Below are 25,047 nucleotides of genomic sequence, written 5' to 3' on the forward strand. Positions count from 1 at the left end.
GGGGCTGCCCTCTGAGGTCGGCTTCTTCTGCCTCCCTGCCCCTCGACTCACTCACGAGGCCCCCAGACTCCAGGGAAATGCTCCCCAGGAGAGCAGCTTCACACCCACCTGCAAAGACACAGCAGCAAAGCCTGCAGCAGGAGGAGCACCCACGCCCAGTCTCCCTACCAGAACCCGCAGGCCCTGCAGCAGGAGGAGCACCCACGCCCAGTCTCCCTACCAGAACCCGCAGCCCCTGCAGCAGGAGGAGCACCCGCGCCCAGTCTCCCTCCCAGAACCCGCAGCCCCTGCATGGCCGCCAGAGTACCTCAGCCACAGGCCCAGACTCCCTCCCATCCCCTCTCCCTGCCGTTTCCCTGGACTCGCTGCTGAAGCGGGGGGTGTGGGGGGAGGCCTTCTCCTGCGCAGCCCCAAGGCACCCCATATCCACCACCAGAGCAAGAGCGGCTGTAGGCTTAGGGCAGAGGTGTGGGCGAGGCCTGAGCTGCGACCCCCCAGGCCTGGTCTCCCTGGGGCTCACCAGACCCCGAAGTGACACAAAGACACCACACTGCATGCAGACAGACATCCAGAGCAGGCAAGCCAGGCTATGAGGACAGAAGCTGCTCCGTGGCTGCCTGGGGCTCAGGGGAGACCGGCTGCAAACGAGAGGTGGGGCTTTTTAACGATGAAACAGCCTGTATCTGGATTAGAGCGGGGGTGACACAGGGGTACACATCTGTGAAAGCTCAGCTGACTAGACCCTTACAATGAGTACATATTACTGAATATAAATTACACCCCGATACAGTTGATTTTAAAAGTTAAAAAAACAAAACAAAACTCTACGAGCCCAGCAGGAGCATCACATGCTTTAGTGGTCATTTAGGAGGCAGATCTTACAGGCTCAGGAAGACGACACATCCCGACGGCTGTGTGTATTACAGGCGGCTCTACGCCGAGTCTAGCGGCCTGCAGACGCGTCCCTCCACCCCCAGAGCTTCAGAGGCTGGCAAACAAAGACCCATCAGACCTCTCCCCGGGCTGACGGAAGTTAGAGGTCCAAATGCTCCATCAGAGCTCGACAATAATATGCCGTCTAGGCTGGAATGTGTGGAGGGGAGGTGGCGGCTGGTACCCCCACTGGCCCCCGGTGTGCGCTCAGGCCCGTCGCCTCGTCACTCACGTCTTCCCTACAAAGAGCCCGCAAAGAGCTGGGGCCGTGGGGGCGGGAGCTGCGAGCAGAGCCCGGAGCCTGGAGACACTTATTCCTGTGGGCTGTACCACTTTCCAGCACTCAGGCCTCCCGGACAGTCCGCCACAGTCCTGCAGGGTGTCCCCTGACAGCCTGTTCTCAGGGAGGAGCAGCACGGTAGCTTTCTAACACTGTGCTATGGAGGCACTCCCAGTTCCCTTCTTCTGTTGTTCTCTCCCCTTCTTCCAGCAAAATAGTCTATTCTCAGGCACGTGTGACTTCTGGGAAGCTGACGGCTGCAGCAGTGTCGCCACACTCCTGGTGCACCCTGGAGGCGGACGGAGAGCATTGGAAGGCTGGGTCTCCCCTCTTCCCTTCAGAGAGGTCCACAGCCAAGGGTTGTAGAGGCAGGAGGAAGGGACATGAACAGGATGCTTGGATTTGCTCAGAGTCAGAAATCCAGCTCCAGGGTGATAAACATTCAGGTGTGCCTACCTTACCATCCCTTATTCAATCCACATTCTTCTAGAGGCTGCATGACTCTAGGTGAAACAAACAGACTCATGTGCAAATCCTGGCTCGCAACTGAATCACTGTGCGACCTTGGGCAAGTCACTTAACCTCTCTGTTTCCCCATCTATAAAATGGGGATTAAGGTGTCTGCCTCATCAGGTTACCAAAGGGACTGAATGAGGATACATGTCAAAAGCACAGGGTAGTGAGTGGGGCAGCCAGAAAGCATTATGCCACCCGCCTCCACCCAGCCCCCTCACTCTGACCCTGCTCAGGCTAGGGCAAAGTGGAAAGTTATCTGTCCTTTTCAAAAGCGATTACAAATGTGGGCTGACTCCATCACGGGCTCTCCTTCAAGCTTCCTATACCAGGAAAGACGCTGTATTCACAGGGAAATGAAAACGTAGGCTTCCAAGTCTTTCTAAATGTCAACAGATGTTTGCTTGAGGCACGCAAAGGGTACTTGAGTTCCCGAGGAGTGTCAGCTGGATGGTGTTCAGACGGGGGACGAGGCAGAGGTCGGGGGAGGGTGCTGGCAGAGAAGGGGAGGGTCTGGAGCAGATACAAACAGGACAGGAACCAAAAAGGTGGGGAGACGGAGATGGACACAGGATGGCGGGTTGGACATGAGGGAACCGAGGCAGGGCCCTGGGGAGCCTGCAGCAGGGCAGGGAGGGGTACAATAAAGCTATGATTCCAGTCCAAACATCTGGATCCCGGCTGAGCTGTGAGGAGGACCCGCGAAGTAGAACGTGGCATAAACGGAAAGGGCTGTCACCTCCAGAAACTCAACATAAATGGGCCACAGGCAGGCCAGGCCCCCAACGTCCTGGACCGTGAGCATCGCTTGCACCGGCTCCTGCAGCCATCAGGGCTGAGCAGGAAGCAGCCAGGAGACTGCTGGGCTGTGCAGCCTGAGCCACAGCGAGGAGCAGGAGACAGAGCTGCCGGCCCCACGTAGGCCTGGGCTCCGGCAGAAGACAGCCTGGATCTGGGCAGGACAGAGAGACTGAAGGGCCAAACGGCCCTGGACAAAGGGGCCTTCCTCCTCCTTCCTGCTGTGTAAATGACTTCGTGGATCAGTTCATTCATCTTCACAAAGTCCAAGACGCAGGTGCCGTTAACATCACTCTTGACAGATGAGGAGGCCAGGAGGTCACCAGCTGGGGCAGAACTGGGCCCAGAACCCAGGCAGCTGCCTGTCTGTCTGACCACTCCACCACACTACCTCCGCAGGGCTGGCCACACCCCTCCTCACTGCAGCAGATGGAGTGGGGAGAGCCTGCCGCCTGTCACCTCCCCCAGCACATTCTTCTCTGAAGCCAAGGACTTCTTTCTGGGGAAACAGGGCATACCTGACTGGAAGGGGAAATGAAAAACCCACTAGCCACAGCTGCTCCAGAGCCCCAGGGGTGGTCTCCCTCTCTCAGCTTCCTCGCCAGGGCTGGGGAGTTCTTCAGCCTCCTGGCCTCTCCCCAGACTGCAAATCCCAGTTGGGTGCTTGGTGTGCCCAGAAGCTGCTGGTGGAGACAGCCTGTGTTTCAGACGCATGGCCCAGCATCTTTCATGGGCAGGGTGCTAAGGAAAATCCCTCGAATGGTCACCAATGCAGAGCCCAGCCTGCAGGAAGGCCCCTTCCTGAAGATCTGGATGCTTCTCAGAGATCTCTATGGAAGAACGTTCCACACAGCCCCCTCTCACTGTCAGGAGGTCTTGCCTTGCACGTGACCCCAGTCCCTCTCGTAGCTACCAAATCAGTGCATGGTGTTGCCTTCTACTGGGAGGCGGCAGGGCATAAGAGCCTGAGAGAGCAGGCTCTTGCGGGGGGGTGGACGCCTGGCTCAGTCCCCAACAGTGTGACACTGGGCAACGTGTGAACTTCTCTGGGTCTCAGTTTCCTTGGTTCTAAAAAGAGGACAGCACAGGCTGTTGGGAGGTTTACACGAGACAGCTGAGGTCAAGTGCTCGGAGCGGCACCTAGCCCCGAGTAAGCCCTTAGCAAACAGTTGCCACTGTTGTTATGGCTGTTGACGGCGTTCCCATCACTGGGGAAGGCCACCTTGCCAATTCCTCCTGGTGCGTATGCCATGAGCGTACCCACCTCACAGAATGGAGTGCCCACAGCATGACTCGGCCTGCCTGCCTCTATGAGGAAGGCCCTTGTCTCTGTTCCTGGGCCTTCCAGGAACCTCCCACGGCAAGTGACAACCAGACCAGCAGGAACACCCCGAAAAGCTTGGTGGAGGATGCTGGGTCATTCCCCAGGCTAGGTGCCTGGCTGGGTTGACCACACCCCCTCGCCCTCACCTCCTGCTGTTTTGCCAGTTCTGGCCCCTCTCTAAGTAGCAGAGCATCCAGCCCACCACACAAATCACAGAAGCTGTGCTCCCAGGAGCATGCAGGTGCTTCTAAGAATAGTCACTGCTTCTTCAGACTGTGAGAGGGGGATGGGAAGCGTGTGTCCACCACATCTGCAGGAGCAGAGAGCCCAAGGAGGGGCAGCAATTCTCTGCGGGGCCTCCTCGTCACCACTGCACCGAGGCCAGGCTAGGGCAGGGGCGGCCATGCCAGGGTTGTGTTGTGCTCCAGGAAGCCTGCACTGTTTGCATTGTGCAGCGGGGTGAGGGAGCAGCCTGCGCAGCCCCAGGTTCCTCACACTCTGTCCTGGGGGACGTCTGGCCTGCCTCTGGGGAGGCCGTCCCCTTCTGGTTTGAGCCAGGGATGCAATGTACCTCCAGTAACCTAAAATCAGCCCACTGGCTCTAATGCAGCCTCACACCTGTGGGTTAGGCAGGGTCACTGAATCCTCAATGCAAACAAAAGTCACTGGGCCCCAACTCTGCCAGGGGAGCCCTGTACCGTGCGGAGGGCAGGGCAGGCTCTCTCTGCCACTAGCCTCCTTTTCCCTCCCAGCTCCCAACCCAACCAGCACACGTCTCCTTAGACAGAGCTGCCTCGAGATGAAGGATCATACTTCTCCTTAGACAGAGCTGTCTCGAGATGAAGGATCACACTTCTCCTTAGACAGAGCTGCCTTGAGATGAAGGATTTCCTAACTCAGGGTAGCTCTGAGCCAGAGCCACTTGCAAAGGTCAAAGGGAGCACCACCAGCCCAACGGAGCCAGGCGATCCATAGCTCCCAGACCCTGGCTTCCCTCTTGTTTTGGGTCAGCACTGAGTGACAGGGAACCAAAAATCCCCAGAACCAAGACCTGCCCTCCACCCCAGAAGCCAGCAGAGGGCAAAATGGCCTCTTCTCACTTCTTCCCAACCCGAAGCTTCTGCATTCCTGGCCGGAGATCCAGAGATGCCAAGACTGAGTGGGACAGGCTGGGCTGGAGGGAGAGGGCTGGTGTGGAGCCCAGAGCAAAGGGCTGAAGGAGAGAAGGGGAGGGGCTCAGGGAAGACTGACAGAGACAGACATGGAGTTCATGCTGGCTTTGCAATCAGGTACACAGCCCCGACTGCTCCCGCTGCCAAAATGCCCTTCAGTATCTCACTTCCCAGACATTCTCACTCCTCAGACCAAAGCTCCTCCCCCCACCCCCCAGGGCCCGGGAGCCTTGCTCCTTGCCTCTTTCTCTTCAATCTCAGCTTATTCCGGACATGAGACCACCGTAATCGCTTCTCTCCCTTCTGGCTTGCTTACTTCATATTCCAGATCCTAACACCAAACTGTCCACTCCCTGCCCTGGCTAGGAAGCTTCTCGAAGGCCTTGTACACAAACACAATTCCAGCATCGTCAGGAAACCGTGTGCAATCCTAACACACACCACTTAGGAGCCTTTTGAGGCTGAAGCAGAAGGACTCACCTGGAAGGAGCCGTGGGGTGGGGGCAGGAGGCCACCAGGCGGGGCAGAGACGACCACTCTGCTGTCCCCTCAAGGAGTTGTGGTCCGGTTCACGCAGTGTCTTCTCAGTCTCCCTCCACGGGGACGGGTGGGGATGGAGAGCTAGGTGATTCTTAGACCCCAGGCCATCCCAGTGGGCTGAAGCGGGCCTGACCAAAAACCCAGCTAGGCCTTCCCCTCAGATGCTGGCCTCGAAGCAACAGCAGCCCTGCCTGGGGTGGAATCAAAATAATTCCTGGTCCCCCTGCTCCTTGCCTCCCCCACGTGCTGCCTCCCCAGCCCTCCTGAGCATGAACAGGGCTTTATGATCTCGAGCCCACCACGTCCTCAGAGAGTGCTGTGAATGGAACTCCACACAATACACTGTTTATTAATAACCACTCACCCCCATCCCACCCCAGCTTGCTCACTCGCTCACCGCTGGGTCCCCCTCATGCATAATGGAGGAGTTGTGTGGCCCATGACACAAGCCAGGCTGTGCTACTCAGACTCTGAGGGGACAGACGGACAGAAGTACCAGGCTGGACAAGGCTCTCCAAGGCGGGGGTGGAATGAGGAGCAGACCCCCCAGTTAAGATCGGGAGACGCAGTGTTTCATGGGGGAGCACAGTATGGCGTGGGTGGTTCTGGCCCGCCCCTACTCGCATGCCCTACATGAACCCAAGCCAGCGATGGCAGCCGGTCGTGTAACATTTATTCAACACACACCCTGCCTGTCCACGGCTGTGTGCTGGCCCCACACAGGACAACGTCTCTCTGCAACTTCAGCTTCAGCCACTGGTCCACTTCTGCCCCAGACCTGCGACAGACCTCTCAGCCCATCCCACGTTTCTTTTTAAAGATTAGCACCTGAGCTAACAACTGTTGCCAATCTTTTTATTTTTATCTGCTTTTTCTCCCCAAGTCCCCCCAGTACATAGTTATATATTTTAGCTGTGGCATGTGGGACACTGCCTCAGCATGGCCTGAAGATCGGTGCCATGTCCACACCCAGGATCTGAACCGGCAAAACCCTGGGCCGCCGAAGCAGAGCACACGAACTTAACCACTCGGCCATGGGGCCGGCCCCAATTTTTTTTTTTTCTCATTTTTTGAGGAAGATTAGCCCTGAGCTAACATCTGCCGCCAATCCTCCTATTTTTGCTGAGGAAGACTGGCCCTGAGCTAACATCCGTGTCCATCTCCCTCTACTTTATATGTAGGATGCCTACAACAGCATGGCTTGCCAAACGGTGCCATGTCCGCACCCGGGATCCGAACCAGTGAACCCCACGCTGCCGAGAAGCAGAATGTGCGCATTTAACAGCTACCCCACTGGGCCGGACCCCCATTGCATGTTTGATTACGGCCACAAGCGTGGCCCTCACTCCCTCCAACACGCCAGCTCTTCTCCAGCCCCGCCAGCTGCCCCTCAGGAAACTATTCCATGCGCTGCACCATCCTGTCTCCCCTGCATGGGCCAGACTCGAGCGGCCCGGCTTTCCCTTAAAGCATAAGGCCTGGCCCTCCTACCCTGGGGTGAGAGCATATCCTGACAACATCCTTCTGGGGGAAAGTTTGGAAACACATTTAAAAGTCTTAAGAATGTTCATGCCCTTTCTTCCATAAATTCCAATTCTAGGAGTAGATCTTAAGTAAATAATCAAGGATAATTAGAACACGTCAGTTACACAAATGTTCACCAGAATATTGTTTATATGGTAAAAAACTAGAAGCCACTTAAACAGCCATCACTGGGAAATGAAAAGCCATGGCATGTCCTTGGTTTGACAGGCAGTAGGGGGTGGGAGTCAGGGTTCTGGGGCCAGACAACCTGGGTTCAAAATCTGGCTCCGGGGGGCCCGGCCCCGTGGCCGAGTGGTTGAGTTCACACGCTCCACTTTGGTGGCCCAGGGTTTCGCCAGTGCGGATCCTGGGCACGGACATGGCACCGCTCATCAGGCCATGCTGAGGTGGCAACCCACATAGCACAACCAGAGGCTCTCACAGCTAGAATATACAGCCATGTGCTGGGGCGCTCTGGGGAGAAGAAGGAGGAAAAAATCTGGCTCTGCCATTTATTGGCTATGTTACCTTGGGCAAGGTACTCAGCCTCTCTGTCCCTCACTCTCCTTATTTGTATAATTGGGATAATAACAGCATTAATCTCAGGTTACGAAGGTTCAATGAATGACAGTGCCTGACACGTACAGTAAGTACCAAAAACAAAGCTTGGATTCTCATTCTTATCATAAGCAATGAAATATTATACAGTTATTAAAATGATGAAATAATATAGAAGAGTATTTTAATAATATGAGGACTATTAAGTGAAAAAAGCAAATTACAAGAATGTGATAAGAATGACTATCTTTGGGTAGTGAAATTATGGATAATTTGCACTTTTTCCTTTGTGCTTATTTATATTTTCAAAAATTTTCTACAAAGAACATAAATTACTTTTGTTAATAAGGAAAAGTATTTGTGGTGGCATGGTGCCCAGAGAGGGCACAGCTCCCCAGCACAGGGCACAGGGCGGCCCTTGCTGGGGGAAGCTCACCGCCTTTTTGACCATCACACCACATTGGTGCCTCATACTGAGCTTCAAGTCAACACCCCAGCCCCCCCGGCCCTGGCTCCCTCCAGCCCCACACCTTGCCCCCAGGGTGGCCTTTTCCCGGGGGCTGCTGTTGAGCCATTAAGAACACAGGGCCAGTGGTGTTTGGGAGGGTGTGGGAAGGAGAACCGAGAAAGGCACAGTCAGCGGGGACAGTGCTGGCCCTAAGGTTCAGAGCCGGAACAGGGGTGATCCCACGGGGAGGGCAGAGGCAGCCCATTTTCTATATCAGCAGGGTACAGGGAGGGGTTAATGGAGAGACCAGACTTTTCCCACATGGAAAAGGAGTAAAAAGAGGTAAGATTCTGAGAAAATCGAGCTAGCATCCGGATGTGGGGGGCACACAGAGAGGGGCTGCCCCTGACCCCGCCATCCATTGCTTTGGAGTTCCCTTGGCTTTTCTCCTCGTGGAGGCAGCCATGCTGGCCATCCCCCAGAGCCGCGTGCAGATGGCAGCCCAGGGGGACGGCGGTAGAGAAGGGGGAACGGGGAGGAGTCAGAGCCAGAGGGGAGGAATGCATGCCGGGAGAGCTGCGGGGCTGGCCAGCCTGAATGTGGGTCACATTCGCTGAGGACAGCCCATACCAGTCCAGGAGGGCTGTAGGAACAGCTGGCATGCCTGGGGAGAGCCCCCTCCCGTCCTGGGCGGGGCAGCGGAGTCATGCTCCCACCCCACGCCCCTGGTCCTGAGGACCCATGCGCACAGCCCAGCCCACCCACTCATCCATACCAGAACAGACCAGCAACAGAATGATCCAGGGAACTGCTGACCTTGCCAGAGTGGGGCCAAGGGACTGTCTACAGGAATCCAGGGGACGGGGCAGGGCTGGGCGCACCTGAGGCCCTCAAACCACTTGTGTTAACTGTTCATTCTTGTGGCTACGGGTCCACTCTCATCTCTGGGCATATAATCCTGACTTCCCAGACTGGAACACGAATTCTGCTGTTGCAGGAAATTGCTGTAGTGAAGTATTTTGTCTGACGTGTTTAAGCAGAAGCTGGGTGACCCTGTCAGAGAAGCTGTAGAAATCCCGGCACTGAGTGGGAGGTGAGCCAAGAGCACCTCTGAGGACCCATCCCGCGCTGAGACCCGGGCATCACACAGGCTGGGAGCAGCTGTCAAGAAGCAGGTCCTTCAGGAGCGAGCCTTGAGGAGAGAGTGAGGAGCCCCAGAGCAGTGCGACCCACCTGGGCGCGTGTCTGCCTCTGCTATGTGGCTGCTGTGCATGGGCCTGTGTGTGGTGACGCCTACGTGGGAGCGTGCGTTTGTGAGTCTGCACGAAGGCGCACACCTGTGTGTCCTGGGGGAGGGGTTTCAGTCCCCATGTGTGTGCCCCAGTGAGTGTGAGCACACTCTGCTCAGCTGTGTGTGTATGAAAGCGTCTCAGTGTGTGCATGTGTCTATCCACCTGGCTTGGTGGGCATATGTGTATGTCTATCCCAGAGTGTCTGTCTGTCTGTCTTGTAGGTATGACTTAAATTATTAGTGTGACTCATATGTGTGGTTACCTGTCTCAGCGTGTCCACAGGTGTTCCAGTACACGTGTGTGACGTCGAATGCGTGTCTCCTCAGGTTTACAGGTTGGTCTCATTGTGTGTGTAGTGAGTGTGTGTGTCCAGTGAGTTCTGACATATGGTAGGGGTTTCGGTGTACGAGTCTCTTGGTCTCAATGCACGCGTTTGTCCTGGTTCCTGTATGAGCGTTTGTGGGTATGTCTGTCTATCCTGACGTGTGTGCTGCGTGTGCGTGTGCATGCGTGCACATGTGTGCAAGCAGCATGAGAGGGTGCGGCAGTCCCATGGTCTCCTTGTGTCACCAGAATGCCCCCCAGTCAGGAACAACACAGAGTGGACCCTGCACAGGCCAGCCCTGCAGGGGCTCCCTGTGTCTGCAGAGCGAGGCCCACACCCGGCTGGCATCGAGGAGCTCCTCGTCCGTCAGCACCAGGGAAGCGGGCTCCGCCTGCTTTTCTCCAAATGCCCCATCTGTCCCACCTACGCCTGTTTTCTCTGTTTCTTTACCCCGGGTTCCCTCACCCCAACTCTCCCCAACAAAACCCTGCTCATCCTCTAAGGCGCAGTGCCAACGCCACCTCCTCCAGGAAGCCAGTCTAACCCTTTGCCTGGATACGACCGCTCCTGCCTCTGGCTTCCAAAGGCTGTTACGTACACCCTAAGCACAGCGCCCATTCTCCTTTCGTTGTGATGACGTGTGCAAGTGTTCCGGCCCTGCCGATGACGAGTACGGTACAGTCTGGGCCTCCGTCCTGCCCTTTGCAGCTCCCAAGGTGCCTGGTTCAACGCTGGCACACAGAGGCCTGCGGTAAACGCTCACTGAACCTCATGACTCGAGCGTGGCCACCCAGCAAGCCGAGAATGGGAAGAGCGTCACTGCCTCGGGGCCTTCAGAGCTGGGCAAAAACAAGGCACAGGCTTGAGGGTCTCCAGCCCTGGTGTGCTGGAGGGCTTGGGAAAGTCATTTGCCCTCTCTGGACTCAGCTCTGTGTCTGAAGGAGCCTGTTCTGGTCAAACAGGACACGTATGCCAGCTTCTTCATTCTCGTGAAGCCTGGTTACCTAAGGACTGACCTCTCTCAGGGCTGGGCACAGCTCCAAGAGCCCACCCACACTGGACTTTCCGCCAGGCCAGAGTCCAGTCACCACTTTCCTTTAGCAACCCCACAGGGACACTCCACATCCCAGGGCTCCCTCGCGTGGGCTGAGCTTCTGCGCCGTGAAGGTGCAGCTTGTTCGGCCTGCCCAGCAGCCAGATCTCCAGCCTCCGAGGCTGAGCAAGAGCCTGGCTGCCCTGATGGGGCGGGGAGCAAGGGGCACCTCTGAGGCTGTGCCAGGAGAAAGACCACCAGAACAAAGAGGCAGATGCTGACACTGCCCTCAAAGATGACAGCAGCGCTTGACTCAGAACTTTGGGCAATGTAGCAGAAAGGCTAAAGTTTTGCAAAAGAATTGACGTTACCAAATGTTGATAAAGATGAGGCAGAGGGGGAACTGCCGGCAGAAGCATAAAGTGGCGGCCTCTTTGGACCACTGTCTGACAGTGTGTACCAAGGCTGAACTCACCCCTGTGGCCCCGCAGTCCCTCCTCTGCGTATTCACCCCATTTATACATAAAAGGGTACGTTCAAGAGTGATTACACTCAGATTCGTACGGAATTGCAAGAGGCCATAAAAAGACAATCCTGAAAAAGAACAACTCAGAGACTCACGTTTCCCAATTTCAAAACTTACTACGAAATTACAGTTATCAAATCAGCGTGGTACTGGCATAAGGACAGACACACAGACCAATGGAACAGAATGAAGTGCCCAGAAATCAACTCATACGGCTATAACGAATTGATTTTTGACCAGAGGGCCAAGTCCTCTCAATGGGGAAAGAAGAATTTCTCCAACAAATGGTGCTGGGACAACTGGGTTGACCCACGCAAAAGAATGACGTCGGACTCTTATCTCACAACATATACTAAAATCAACTCAAAATGGACCAGCCAACTACCTAAATATAAGAGCTAAAACCACGAAACTCTTAGAAGAAAACGAGAGGTAAATTTTCACGACCCTGGGTTTGGCAGCAGATTCTCAGATGTGACATTAAAAGCACAAGCAACAAACATAAAAATCGATAAACTGGACTTCATCAAAATTTAAAACTTGCGTGCATCAAAGGACATCATCAAGAAACTGAGAAGGGGACGTCAGAATGGGAGAAAACACTTGCAAATCACACATCTGCTAAGGGTTTCATATCCAGAATATATAAAGAACTCTTAAAACTCAACAACAAAAGGACAAAAACTCAATTTAAAAATGGGCAAAGAATTTGAATAGAAATTTCTCCAAAGAAAAAATACAAATGGCCAAGAAGTAAATAAAAATATGCTCAACATCACTAATCATTAGGAAAACACAAATCAAAACTATGAGATACCGCTTCACACCTACTAGGATGGTTATAATCAGTAAAACGGAAAATAACAAGTGTTGGTGAAGATGTAGAGAAACTGGAACCCTCCTACATTGACAGTGGGAATGTAAAAGGTGAAACCACTATAGAAAACAGTTTGGCAGTTCCTCAAAAAGTTAAACATAGAATTACCATATGATCCAGCAATTCCACTCCTAGGTATATATTCAAAAGAAGTGAAAACAGGGACTCCAACATATCTGTACACTAGTGTTTGTCGCAGCATTATTCACAACAGCCAAAGGGAAACAACCCAAGCATCCATCAATGGCTGAATACATAGACAAAATGTGGGATATCCATATAATGGAATATTATTCAGCCATAAAAAAGAATGAGGTTCCAATACATGGTACAATATTGATGAACCTTGAAAACACTATGCTATGTGAAATAATCTGGACACAAAGGGACAAACATTATAGGGTTCCACTTAATGAGAAATATCTAGAATAGAACTCATTGAGACGGAAAGTAGGTTAGAAGTTACCAGGGGCTGGAGGCGCAGGGAACGGGGGGTCACTGCTTAATGGCTACAGAGTTTCTATCTGGGAGGATGAAAAGTTTTGGAAATAGAGAGTAGGGATGGTTGCAAACACTGTAAATATCTTGAATTCCACTGAACTGTACACTTTAAATCATTAAAATGGCAAATTTTATGTTTTATACATCTTTATAAGTTTTTACTATAATAAATTTTTTAAAAATCACTGCAGCACCCTTCCCTGCTCCGCTGCTGGGTCCTCCAGCATCTGACCCCAAACAAAGGCCGCCGAGAGGAAGGGCTGAGACAGGAGGCAGTCTGCAGAGGCACAGTCTGCCCAGAGGACGAGATTCCTCAACGCCTGGAGTAAGTTACTGTGGTGACAGAGTGGAAGGGGGATCTATTCTCTGCTCTGAGATCCCGCTGACCTTGTCACTCACTTCTCAGGCCTGGTGGTAAAATGCGGCAATGTCACCAGCCTCCAAACTGCCTCTGAAATCTTGTAAGAACCAGACTACACTTCTCCGGCCCACCACCTCCCCTCAAGCCTCTCGAGAGTCCCCCCATTCCATCCCCTCACTGCTGACTTCCTGAAAGACGAGGAAAGACACCACCACCAGTGGCTCAAGCACATCTGGCACACTGGCCTGGGGCGTGGCCCAGAGCTTCTCTGCCCGCCTGCCAAAGCCACTGAGATATTTAACCTATACAGGAAAGACCCGCGTTGTCCAGGCTACAGCAAGAGACATATTTAAAAAATGTTAAAACTCAACTCACCAAGGTACCAGCTCACTGTACTTCTCACCAGTGTCCGTGCTCACACTGCCCCCAAAATGGAGCATGAGCAAATCGTACATTCTGTACGTGATCCCCTTCCCAACCAGACTGACGGCTGGAATAACTTAACTGCCCTCCTAACCCTCATGAAGATGGGGATGCTTGTTCGCAGCCTTTGGGCTCCCCCTGACCCCTCTCTTCCCCAGCCACTGGGCAACACCACTTTGTGTAACTATCCCACCACACTCCCCGGTTGTATTTTGGACCTCATCTCCCTCAAACTCCTAAAATGCATATCTTTCCTCGATTTCCAGGAGGTGTACCTAATTCAATAACCATTCTCATCATCTTTTTACTGTGCGCTGCAAAGCCTTCTGACTCATCTTCCAAACGAACACACCAGAATGTATACATCTAAATGAGCGCGGTCTTCTTCAAGGAGGCCCCCTCGGGAGGCAATGCACACACTCCAGCAAGGAGCCTGCCTGGGGTACAGCATTTCTGAAGCTTCTCTTCCGGAACTGCTTTCAAACCTGTAGCACATTCTTTTGAAGGGCACCATGGTGGCAAGTTTTTATCCTATGAGGGTAGATTTGATATTTTTTTTAAGTTGAAAGATAGGGCCAAGAATGGGAATGGCGGTGGGCAAGGCAGTTGGGAACATGGTTCAATGTCAAAGGCACAGAATCGTCGTCAAGGAAGACCTCTGCAGATTATTCCAAGGGGCAATGAGACAGGCTCTGAGCACTGTCTCCACCACAGCAACAAATGCGCAGCCCCAGACGCTGTGGTTTTGGAGGCGAGCACAGGTGCGGCTTTGGAGGAGAGCACAGGTGTGGCCAAAGAAGAGCTGGTGACACCACAAAAAACCACTAGAAAGCACTCCATTGTCACCACTAGATCCCTTTGCTGTGTCCACCCATGTCACTGTGTCTTGACAGGGGCTAGGAACTGGAAACTTTCCAAAAGTGGCTGCCAAAGGTCATAGCCTGGAGTGGGCATAGGAAGCAGGCTGCCCCCTCTCTCAAAAGGCGACAGAGACTGCCCTGTGTAAAGAAGCGGGCCACGTCTGGTGGTTCCTCCCTACGTTAAACACTGAATTACCAAATGACCCAGAAATTCCACTCCTAGGTATATACTCAAAAGAACTGAAAACAGGTGCTGAAACAAAAACTTGTACAGAAATGTTCACAGCAGCACTGTTCACAAGAAACAACCCAAACATCCATCAACAGATGAATGGATAAATGAAATGTGGTATATATAATACAGATAGTGGAATATTATACAGCCATAAAAGGGATGAGGTACTGACACATGCTACAATGTGGATAAATTTTGAAAACATTATGCTAAGTGAAAGAAGCCAGGCACAAAAGGTCACATATTGTATGATTCCATTTATGTGAAATATCTAGAATGGGCAAGTGGTAGAGACAGAACAGATGAGTGGTTGCTAGAGGCTGGAGAGAGGGGAGAATGTGGAGTGACAGCTTAACTGGTAGGGGGTTTCCTTTTGGGGTGATGAAAGTGTTCTGGAAGGAGACAGTGATGACGGTGACCAATACTGTGAATTACTAAATGCCACTGAATTGTACATTTAAATTGGTTAAAATGGTAAATTTTATGTTATGTGTGTTTTACTATAAAAAAGAAACAGAGAAAAGAAGACGGTCGAGTTCCAAGCTAATTTCTGCAGGAGAGCGGTACGTGGGCAGCAGTGTCGAGACCTTCACAGGCAGAAGAGAAGAAAGGGTGGTGCAAGGACAAGGGCCCACAGACAATCAGCCATGTGCCCGGGCCCTTCACCACAGCAAAGCTATCAAACCCATAATGAATGGTCTTCAATGAGGACTCGATGGACCTGTGCGCAGAAAAGCTCCCCTGTGGGGAGAAGCAGGGGCGTTTCCTGAGATGCAGCCAGAGGAGGACGTTCCTACTGCAGCTGCTTCTCCTGTCCACTCTCATCACTGCCGGCAGCATCACGACCATCTGACTAGGACGTCGCTGCTGCCTCTTCTGGGCTATCAGGGCCGTGACCTTGTGGGCTGGGGGCGGGGGCCTACAGACGGGGCTCTTCTCCACCAGCAGCCACTTGTCCTCTGCAGGGCCCCCCTGCCCTCCCCAAGGGGGCTCCCGGATGCTCCCTGGGCATATCTGCGACCCAGCTCAAGGCTTTATCAGGAAACTCGCACGCCAGCCAGGCAGCTGAGGCTGGTCTCCAGCCACCCAGCCCCCTTGGCAGCCTCCAGCTCAGGGGTATGTTTTCCTAACCTTTGTGCACGAGGATTTATAAATTCGGAGAACAGACAAGACCCTTGGCAGCAATTACAAGACTAATAACATTAAGCCTTAAATAGTTATTACAGACTCAGGTCTCTTATTAGTTGTGACAGCCAGTGAATCAGGGGAGCAGTGAATTATAATGTGTATGAAAAATAACTTTAAAAATTCAATGGGCTCAACCGCTGAGGCTCAGTGCAGCTGTTGGACCCAACACCCAGCCTCCGGGAGAGACTGGGAGAGAGATCCACAAGGGGGCCTGCATGGCGGGAGGGTCTGCTCCTGACTCCATCATTATCAGACCTCTCCTTCATTTACCCCACAACACAGCACAAATATTTACTGGGTACCCACTATATGGCACCACGGAGCTTACAGCATGGTGAGGAGCACAGACTTTCTGATTAGCTACATGCTCCTGGCATCTTCCCATCTACTGAGGCCAGGAGGAAGGAATGAAGGACCAGCTGCTGTGCCAACGATGGGCAGTGCCGAGGACAACTCAGCAGGCTGGAGGAATCTCCCCAAGGACAGAGGCACCTGGCACAGAGAGTGGGGTTGGGAGGCAATGCGCTCAACTTGTTGGGAGAGGTCGAGAGAGTGTGCAAGACAGGCTGCGAGGGAAAGCAGCCCTCTGAGGGCTTGCACAAGGCAAGGGGTTGGAAAGCCAATGAGATGACCTCCAGAGGGTCTTTCCAGAAAAAGGAGTCAGGCTACAGCCCTGGTCACCTGTTGTGAGCAGGGAGAGGGTGTCGTCCCAGATGCAGGCAGGCTCCACTCTGCAAAAAGTCTCCTGAGGCACACAAACAAGACGAGCGGGAAGGGGAGGCAGGCAGAGAGGAGCAGCTCTGAGAGGCGACTGTCAGGCCAGGCACTCCAGCGGGCCTGTTGCCATGACGACGCCCTCCTGCCTGGTCTCCAGGAATAAATTATTGATCACAGACACTGCTTTCCCGCCTCCCCAAAGCCCCCAGTGCTCTCTTCACTGCCACCATCACTCTCTCCTCCTCCACCTGTTCTCTATTTGCCTGAAAGAGAACCACTCTGAAACCAACGGAAGCCCAGAAGAATGCAAGGCCCCCCAGCCGCCATCCCCACCCAGCCTCTCTGCCTCCCTTGCCGTTATGCACCTTTGCTGCCCTACCTACCTATTGTGGGCTGAACTGTGTCCCCTCAAACTCACAGGTTGAAGTCTTAACCCCCAGTACCTCAGAACGTGACTGAATTTTGGCCCACCCTAATGACTTCATTCTACCTTAAGGTAAAGAGTCATTAGGGTGGGCCAAAATCCAACATGCCTGGTGTCCGCATAGGAGAGAAGTTTAGGACACAGGCATGTACAGAGGGAGGCCCATGTGAGGACACAAGGAGAACATGGCCATCCACAAGCCAAGGAGAGCGGCTGCAGAAGAAACCAGCCCTGCTGACACCTTAATCTTGGACTTCCAGCCTCCAGAACTGTGAGAAAATAAATTTCTGTCATTTAAGCCCCCAGCCTGTGGTACTTTGCTATGGCAGCCCTAGAAAGCCAATGAAATGTGGTATAAAATCCACCACCCAAGAAGGACCTCCTTAAAGCCAGTTGCTGTCTTGGGGCACCCAAACAGACCGAGAGCATCACCTCAGCAGAGTGCCTGAGAACCCTGAGATCCCACGTGCTCACACGAGGGGCTTCCAGGGGCTGGAGCCGGGAGACGGAGGCACAGGAGAGGCAGGACAGCCCAGCCCAGAAACCAGCAGCAGACCCGGAGCTGGCCGGGTGGGGCGGCCGTGCAGCAAACTGCAGCTGTCCTGGCTCCTCTGCCAGGATGGCGCCAGTCACCCAACTTTCCTAACCTGAGAGCACACAGGCTGAACGAAGGCAGACTCAGTGGGAGGCATGGAACGAGAAGGGCTGGAAGGGCCTAGGCCCCTGGCCTGAGGAGGGTGGGCTGAAGAGCCTGTTCTGAGAAAGCAGCAGCACTGGCTGTGCCGAGTCCAGTGTGCACCCCTGGGAGGGGGCCTTCAAGTCAGAGGACAAGTGCTTCGGGGAGGGGGCATCGCTGGTGGGAATGTGAAATGGAGTAGCCGCTGGGCAAAAGAGGTTGGCGGTTCCCGCACAAGTTAAACACAGAATGACCACAGGACCCCACAATCCCACTCCTAGGTATATACCCAAGAGGACCGAAAACAGGGATGCGAGCAAGTCCACATACACACATGTTCACAGCAGCGCTGTTCACAATAGCCAAAAGGTGCAAACAACCCAAAAGCCCATCAATGGATGAATGGATAAATCAATTATGATGTATACACACAATGGAATATTATTCAGCCATAAAAAGGAATGGAGTTCTGAGACGTGCTACAACACAGATTACTGAAAACTAAGTGCAAGAAGCCAGACGCAAAAAGCTACATATTGTGTGGTTTCTTTAATATGAAATGTCAGAACAGTCAAATCCATACAGACAGAAAGCAGATTAGGGGTCGCCCTGGGATGGGAGAGGGGGAAATGGGGTCGATTGTTCAATGGGTATGGGCTGCTCTGGGGTGACAAAAAAGTTTCGAAACTAAGGAGAGGTGGTAGTTGTACAACATTGTGAATTTATGTTACTGAATTGTTCACCTTAAATTTGTTAATTTTATGACATGCACATTTCACCTCTAAAATAAATTACTCAAGTTAAGCATCATTCTAGTTTCTCTACCTTTGTGTATGTTTCACACAGACAGACCCTTCCACATCTCTCCTTGGCGCCTCTGCGACCGTCTCCATGAGGACGGCCTCTGCCCTGCCTGCCCCTCACCCACGTCCCTGAAGCCCAGCTTCATCTGGGAAGCTTTGTCTGCGACAGCTCACAGGCACTTTCCCACCTTGAATGCCCACTCCCGACATTTCCTGTGTGTTTGTCCCCTGGGCCCTTCCCACCCCGCCCTACCCGCCCGCTGCCTAGCACTCTTAGAGACCTTCTTGGACTTTTTAGCTGATTCTTCCAACTAGACTGTGAGCCCATGAGGGCAAGGGCCATCTATCTGCATTCTTATTACAGGCAAGAAGCCGAGAGTCAGCCTGCTAGAGGCAGAGAGACGACAGCCACTGACTGGCTGTGTGACCAAGGGCAAGTTACTTTCATCTCTGAGTTTGCTTCCTCTCGTGTGAACAGGGAATAATGATAATGGTGGCCTCGGAGAGTCACCGTGAGGGTTAATGAGACAAACACGTATCAAGGCCCAACAGAAATGGTCTTTCATAACTGTTTTCCTTCTGCTTCTCCCTCCTTAAAATTTCCATGCCGATCCCAGATACCCGGTGTTTCCCATTTGAGTTGCCTCATTTGATGCAGGACGGCCCGCCGCGTCAACAAGCAAGGCCTCCGGGTCTCACAGGGGCGGGGTGTGGGGGGGGGGGGGCAGCATGGAGGACGGGCTGGTGCCCTAGGGCCAGGTCAGAAGCCAGGCCGAGTAGGATGGACGTCTCTCCTAAGAGTCCTTGGATGAGGCAGCCCCAGCCTCTTCCCTCCCAGTCCCTGAGTCTGACTGGGTTTGATTTCAGCCTGGAACTCACCCTCCACACTCAGGGATCACTCGGTCTCCCGACTCCACAGACATCCTGCCCCACAGCTACAGGTCTCCTCACATCGCTCCTCCCTCTGCCCCCTTGTCCCTCGGGTCTTCTCTCCTTTTTGCTCCCTGTGTCAAATATTATTAATCTGTTAAGGGCCAGCTCAGAGCTTGCTTTTCCACAAAGCCTTCCCCAAGACTCCAACAACGGCCTTTCTCCTTTGTAATCCCATTACTGTCTAGGGTTCCCAGTTATGGTCCCTGCGTCTGAGCAGGGAGGGGCATTCACGAGTCCCTTTCTATAGGTGTAAATCTTTTTTTTTTTTTTTTTTTAAAGATTTTATTTTTTCCTTTTTCTCCCCAAAGCCCCCCGGTACATAGTTGTGTATTCTTCGTTGTGGGTTCCTCTAGTTGTGGCATGTGGGACGCTGCCTCAGCGTGGTCTGACGAGCAGTGCCATGTCCGCGCCCAGGATTCGAACCGACGAAACACCGGGCCGCCTGCAGCGGAGCGCGCGAACTTAACCACTCGGCCACGGGGCCAGCCCCTGTAGGTGTAAATCTTGCTCCCACATCAACGTGATAAACTTGAGGCAGGGCCCAAGTTCCACGCAGGCGCTCCACTGCCAAACACTAACAGTGCAGCATGTTGCTGGAGTCAGAAGACTGAGGGCAGACCCTGCCCTGCCCGCACTCCCTGACTGAGCCTGAGTCCCAGGGGTCCTCCTCCAGGGTCCTCGCCAGAGTTCGCGCAGGACTGTAAGGAAGCTCAGACGAGGCTCTGCAGGCACAGGGCGCCATGCACTGTAAGGCACGAGACAACGTGGGTCACTGTGCGTAAGGCACGTGCTCACCTGCCAGGTGAGCTGGGCGGCATGCCTTGCACATCACCCTCCAGGATTCCAGCTTTCCTGAAGGTGGTGGGTCTGCAAGAGCAGCTATCAGCCCAGTGAGGCCGGAGCATGTTCAGTGGAAAATCGCTTCTCACCAAGGGGTCCCCAGGGACCGAGCGCTCCCAGCTACACAGGGTGGGGAGGGGACCCTGGAGGAGCAAAGACTGGGGCTTCTGGCTAAATACACCACCTCCTGATGGTATCTCCGCCAAGACAGAAGAGCAGAAATGCCGCCACATCAGGCAGATCCTGCGAAGCTGGGGCTGTGATTCCTGGAGCCCCACAGATGAATGAACACCTCGGGGAGGGCTGACCAGCCTGGAGGAACTCCAAAGGGGTCCCCTCCTGCAGAGACAGCAGTGAAAGGGGGCATTGTCCCGGGGAGGCAGCAGCCTAAGGGTTAATCCCAGAGTGGCACAGCCCCAGCTGTCCCAGGATCCCCTCCCTCCCCCATCTGCAACAGCTGTGGGAACCCACATGCCCTCCCCACTGCAGGTAATTAGGTCAGCTTAGAGGATTTCCCAGGTCAGGAGCAGGGGGTGGGGGGGGGGCACCCCACCCGGCTCTACTATCTCAGGCCGTGCTCCCAGGTGCTGAGCTGGCCCCTTCCCCGGGACAGGCACTCACCTACTGGGTGAAGTGTCAACCAAAACACAAAGGGGCCTGGGTGGGGAAACCGGAAGGTGAGGTTACCTACACACAGGCCCCACTCATAGGTCCCCTCGATGACCCCACTGCCCAAGGAACAGAATGAACAAGAGAGAACTCGCAAGGAGTTCAGCTCCCTGAGTCTGTGAATAGGTCAGACAGAAGGCTGAGGGTAGGAGTGGGGAACGGGCAGCCTAAAGGGCAGGCAGTGAACCGTCCAGCTGCAAGGTTATGCGAATGGTTAAGTCCAGGTTTGAGCGACAGGAAGCTTGCTTGGAGTCCCTCAGAAGGAGGAGCAGAGAAGCCAATCGGCTCTCCTGTGGCCCATCTCTCTCCAGCCTCTCTCCCCTCTCGCAGGGGGGTTCTCCCTGCCAGCACACACCCAGGAGTGTGCCTAGCTGACCCCGGAGCAGGGAGAAAGGCTGTGTCCCGAGAAGCCCAGCTGAGAAACTCACTCACACCCTTGCCACAGGGATTCCCTTCTCACTCTCCAAGTGGGCGAGCCAAGCGCATGAGAGACTTCTCTCAACCTGTCGGTGAGCTCTGGAGGGGCTGGCATGGGTCAGACAGGAGGTATGGGCTGTGTGAACAGCTGTGTTCAGGACACACACACAGACAGCAAACGTCTCCCCCAGAGAGGACTAGAACACGAAGGACTTGCTCAGGGTTCTAAACCCTCTGCTTCAGTTGGCTTCCTCTTAACTGCATCCCAAAATAACATGGCAGCCAGTTACCAAGCCCTGGTACAGAGGGAAGCAGAAAAAGGGGTCTAGGCTGGGGCTCCGGGGGGCCAGTCAAGTCTAAATGGAGTATATGGGACACACACACACAGAGGAAATGACCAAAGTTGAAAAGGATTAACATAGAAAAAGAGAAGTGGATGTGATTATGGGGAACTAAGAGCAATGCTCAAACACCTGCAGCAAATGTTCGGGCCGAGGACAGCGTATTTCTGAGCCTGAACGCATTCTGGGCTGCCCGCTTCTAATATTGACCCCAAGTCTATAAAAGCATTTGTTTTCAGCCTCAGTGAAAGAAAAATTAGGAAGGATAATCCACGTAAAAATAAATTTACATCCAGTAGCTCATTCCTAAACCAACTGTGGGCTGTAGATTATCTGGGGTTTGGGCTCTCCATAGCATTGCTTCCCATCTGGTACGGTGGTCCTAAAAGCAGCAAGCCAGGCTGGGAGGAAGGCGCACGGAGACAGTGTCTACTGACAGTGCAGAAGACGCTTTGGGCTAGATGAGGCCTCAGAGGTGGGTCCCGAGTCAAGTCCAAGGCCCTTCCTGCAGACCAGGCCCATAAGCACCTCTTTCAAAGGTTGCTGCCCCCTCCTCAAACGTAACAAAAATTCTGATGCCACTGAAGACACACCAGCCAGCCCTCCAGACGAGCACGCCGAGGAGGCTGGTGAGAGACCCCATGGTGCCACTGCAGCGTTCCCAGGAGTCCTAGGACCAGGTTCTGAGCTCATCCATCCACAGACTGACCTTTGCAAAAGACAACTTTTAGCTGGTGGGAGAGGAGAGGAGGGCAGACCGTTTATCTGGCCGTTGTTTCTGAGTTCCACTGGCAGGCTCCAGCCATGGAAGCCAACAGAGCAAGCCATCACCCCAGCCAGGGGGTCAACCGCTCTGCTTAAACACACCCTACGACGCAGAACTCACTCCTCCCAAGGCTTCTCACTCCACTTTCTCTTTGGGGGCAGGTCTAACAGGCCCAGGCCATGTCTAATGCTCCTTCCACCTGCAGGATGCATGGATTCCAATGGTTAGAAAGTTCTTGAGTAGTCTGGGCAGAAAGCTGCTCTCTGATTGTAGATCTGACATCTAGGCTCTTGAAGAACGTGTCTAATCCCATTTCCAACAACAATCTGGAGGAGGGACACACTCTGCCCCCCACGCCTAGCCTAACTCTTATGCTCTCCTATTCTTCACCTTGGTTTTCAGACTGTGCACATTCTAGAATCCTAGTGGGTCAGAGCCAAAGGAACCTTAGGGATTGTTCTTGCTAACGCTTCCCATCTTTTATTTTGTAATCACTCCAAGGAAACACATAATTTGGTAATTTTTGCATGTTTTTCAGTTTAAAAATATGCTATTTTAGGTAAGCTTCTTATTAAAAATTTTATGTAGTTTTAACAGTCTTTAATAATGGTTATTATACGCATAAATTCAATTCCCCCCATTTAGCAAGTGGCACATACTGTGCAATTTAGTCAGATTAACTAGATAAGAAAAAGTATGACTTGTTAACACATTTTTAGATCTATTATATCATGTCAGGCTTGGGAATAAAATTACACTATAATAATTTAATCAAATGTTAAGGTGTAAAGATAGTCACAAGCTGCCCTCACATCCTAAAGTTGGAAATTCTTACCCCTTTGGTGCTTTGTAAGTTCTAAATTTTGTTTCTATAAGAAAGAAGCCTTTAGACTGATCCACATGCACTTCTCCATCATAGGTGTGGAGAGTGTTTATCTCCAGTGAATGAATCCACTTTAGAAATAATTATCACTTTTTTTGAGTACTAGAAACATCTTGATGTGCTATATAAAAATTCTGGTCAAATGAACACAATCTGGTAACCACCATCCTCAGGCAAATTTGTAGAATTATTATTATTATCACGCTCCTCCTAACTCTGTGAAGCGCCATATGTTTCCTGTCTCCACTCACGGCTCATTCTGGAAAAACGAAACAATAGATGAGTAAGAGGAAAAGCAAATTAAAACTACAAGGGCAAAAACCACCCTGCAGGCGGCAGCGTTCAGCGGATGCTACACCACAGGCCTGCTCCAACTCCTCATGCCTCACTCTCTAGGAGAGTCCCACTCGGTTTCATGTTAAGGAGGAAAAATGGAATAAGCGTATTAATCAATTGATTAAAACCAGAAACGAAGTCAGACGCCATTTTAGCCATTTGCGAACGCCAGAGTTTTGGAATCACGGGCTGGGAAAGGAGTCTCGTTCAACCGTCACCTCACCCATCGCCGCAGTGAATTTTCTAGCAGAGAAACGGAGGCCTAGAGACGAGAATGACTTAGCTGAGGTCACCTGGTGAGTCAGAGCAGAGCAAGGACTGGTACTTAGTCTCCCACCTCCAGGCATCTCCTCTCACTGTGCAGCCAGCAGTGACGGGACGGCCCCAGAGCCCACTGCAAGGTGAGGCTGCACAAGGGGCCAGACAGGAGAAGGGAAACAGCTGCCACAGAACCCAGAGGGTGTCCTGTCTGCCTGGTCACCCGCATGGTGCCAGGCACAGCTCTCTTCCTACAGGAGGCACTCGGTAAATGTTCATTGAATGAATAAATGGCTGAATTGTAGCAGGGGCAGGATTTGCACTCCTGGCTCCTGAATCACGCTGTGCCTGCTCCGGTCCCCCTTCTGCAGAGCCGGGGCAGCTTCCATGTCATCAGGACCAGTCCCTTACCATCCAGCCCCTGGCACTTCCTGGAGGCTACATGACCAGGACATCATGTGGTTAGAGCACTGGGGTGGGAATCAGGAGCCCTGGGGTCGGTCCCAGCTCTGAACCCAAATAGTATTAAGACTGTCACTAAGTTCTTTTCCCTCAGGCCATTCGGGCTGCTTTAAAAGCAAAATACCAGACTGGGCGGCTTCTAGAAAACAAACATTTACCTCTCACAGTTCCGGAGGCCGGAAGTTCAAGCGCAGGGTGCCAGCACTGTCGGGTTCGTCTGTTGTGCCTTTGTGAGGTGAAAGCTCCCAGGATCCCTCCGGGGCAGAAGAGCTCCATCCCATTAATCACAGCTGTGATGTTGATGAGAACGTGAATACAGACACAGGGTGGAGGGCAGTGTGGGGTCTTGGGGCCTCACCCCGCTGGCCTCTGTCTCCCCAGTAACCCTGTGAAAGCAGTGATCTTTTCCCCATTTCCCAGAGGGACGCCCCGAGACTCAGGACCACAGCCAGGGAAGCCGGGAGAACTCATCCTCTCCCTCTCGCCCGCTCTCTGTCCAGGAAGTGACACTACCCCTTAGCAGGGCGCGGCAGGCACTCAGGTTGGATGCCCTTTGTCATTACTTCTTTGTTAATTTTATTAAAGTAAAACATTCAGTAAGGTAAAGAAATCCATGCTTATTTCTTACACATTATTTTTCTGGTTATAAAGGTAAAAGATAAAATTTGGGAAAAAAAACCCCAAAACCCCCAATCACTTGGAAGTAATGTTAAGATTTGATGTGTATGTTTTCGGTTGATCTTATTCTGATTTGAGAGTTGCTGCTGGAAGTTGGCTGTTGGGGACAGAGAGGATAAGGACAGGCGTCAAG

General features: G+C 52.9%; 1 protein-coding gene across 27 annotated transcripts in view; it reads right to left on the reverse strand.

Moving 5' to 3' along the window:
• Window positions 1–25,047, reverse strand: part of NFASC (neurofascin) — a 174,101-nt gene that overhangs the window by 132,424 nt on the left and 16,630 nt on the right. The window contains exon 1 of one of the 27 annotated variants that reach the window (XM_070497902.1): window positions 5,501–5,639. The exons of the other annotated variants lie outside the window; for them this stretch is intronic. The gene's annotated coding sequence lies outside the window, so the exon portion shown is untranslated. Of the gene's footprint in view, window positions 1–5,500; window positions 5,640–25,047 lie in introns of those variants that run through there. 27 annotated transcript variants of the gene reach the window in all.

The sequence above is a fragment of the Equus asinus genome, chromosome 25 (assembly GCF_041296235.1).
Source record: "Equus asinus isolate D_3611 breed Donkey chromosome 25, EquAss-T2T_v2, whole genome shotgun sequence".
NCBI lineage: Eukaryota > Metazoa > Chordata > Mammalia > Perissodactyla > Equidae > Equus > Equus asinus.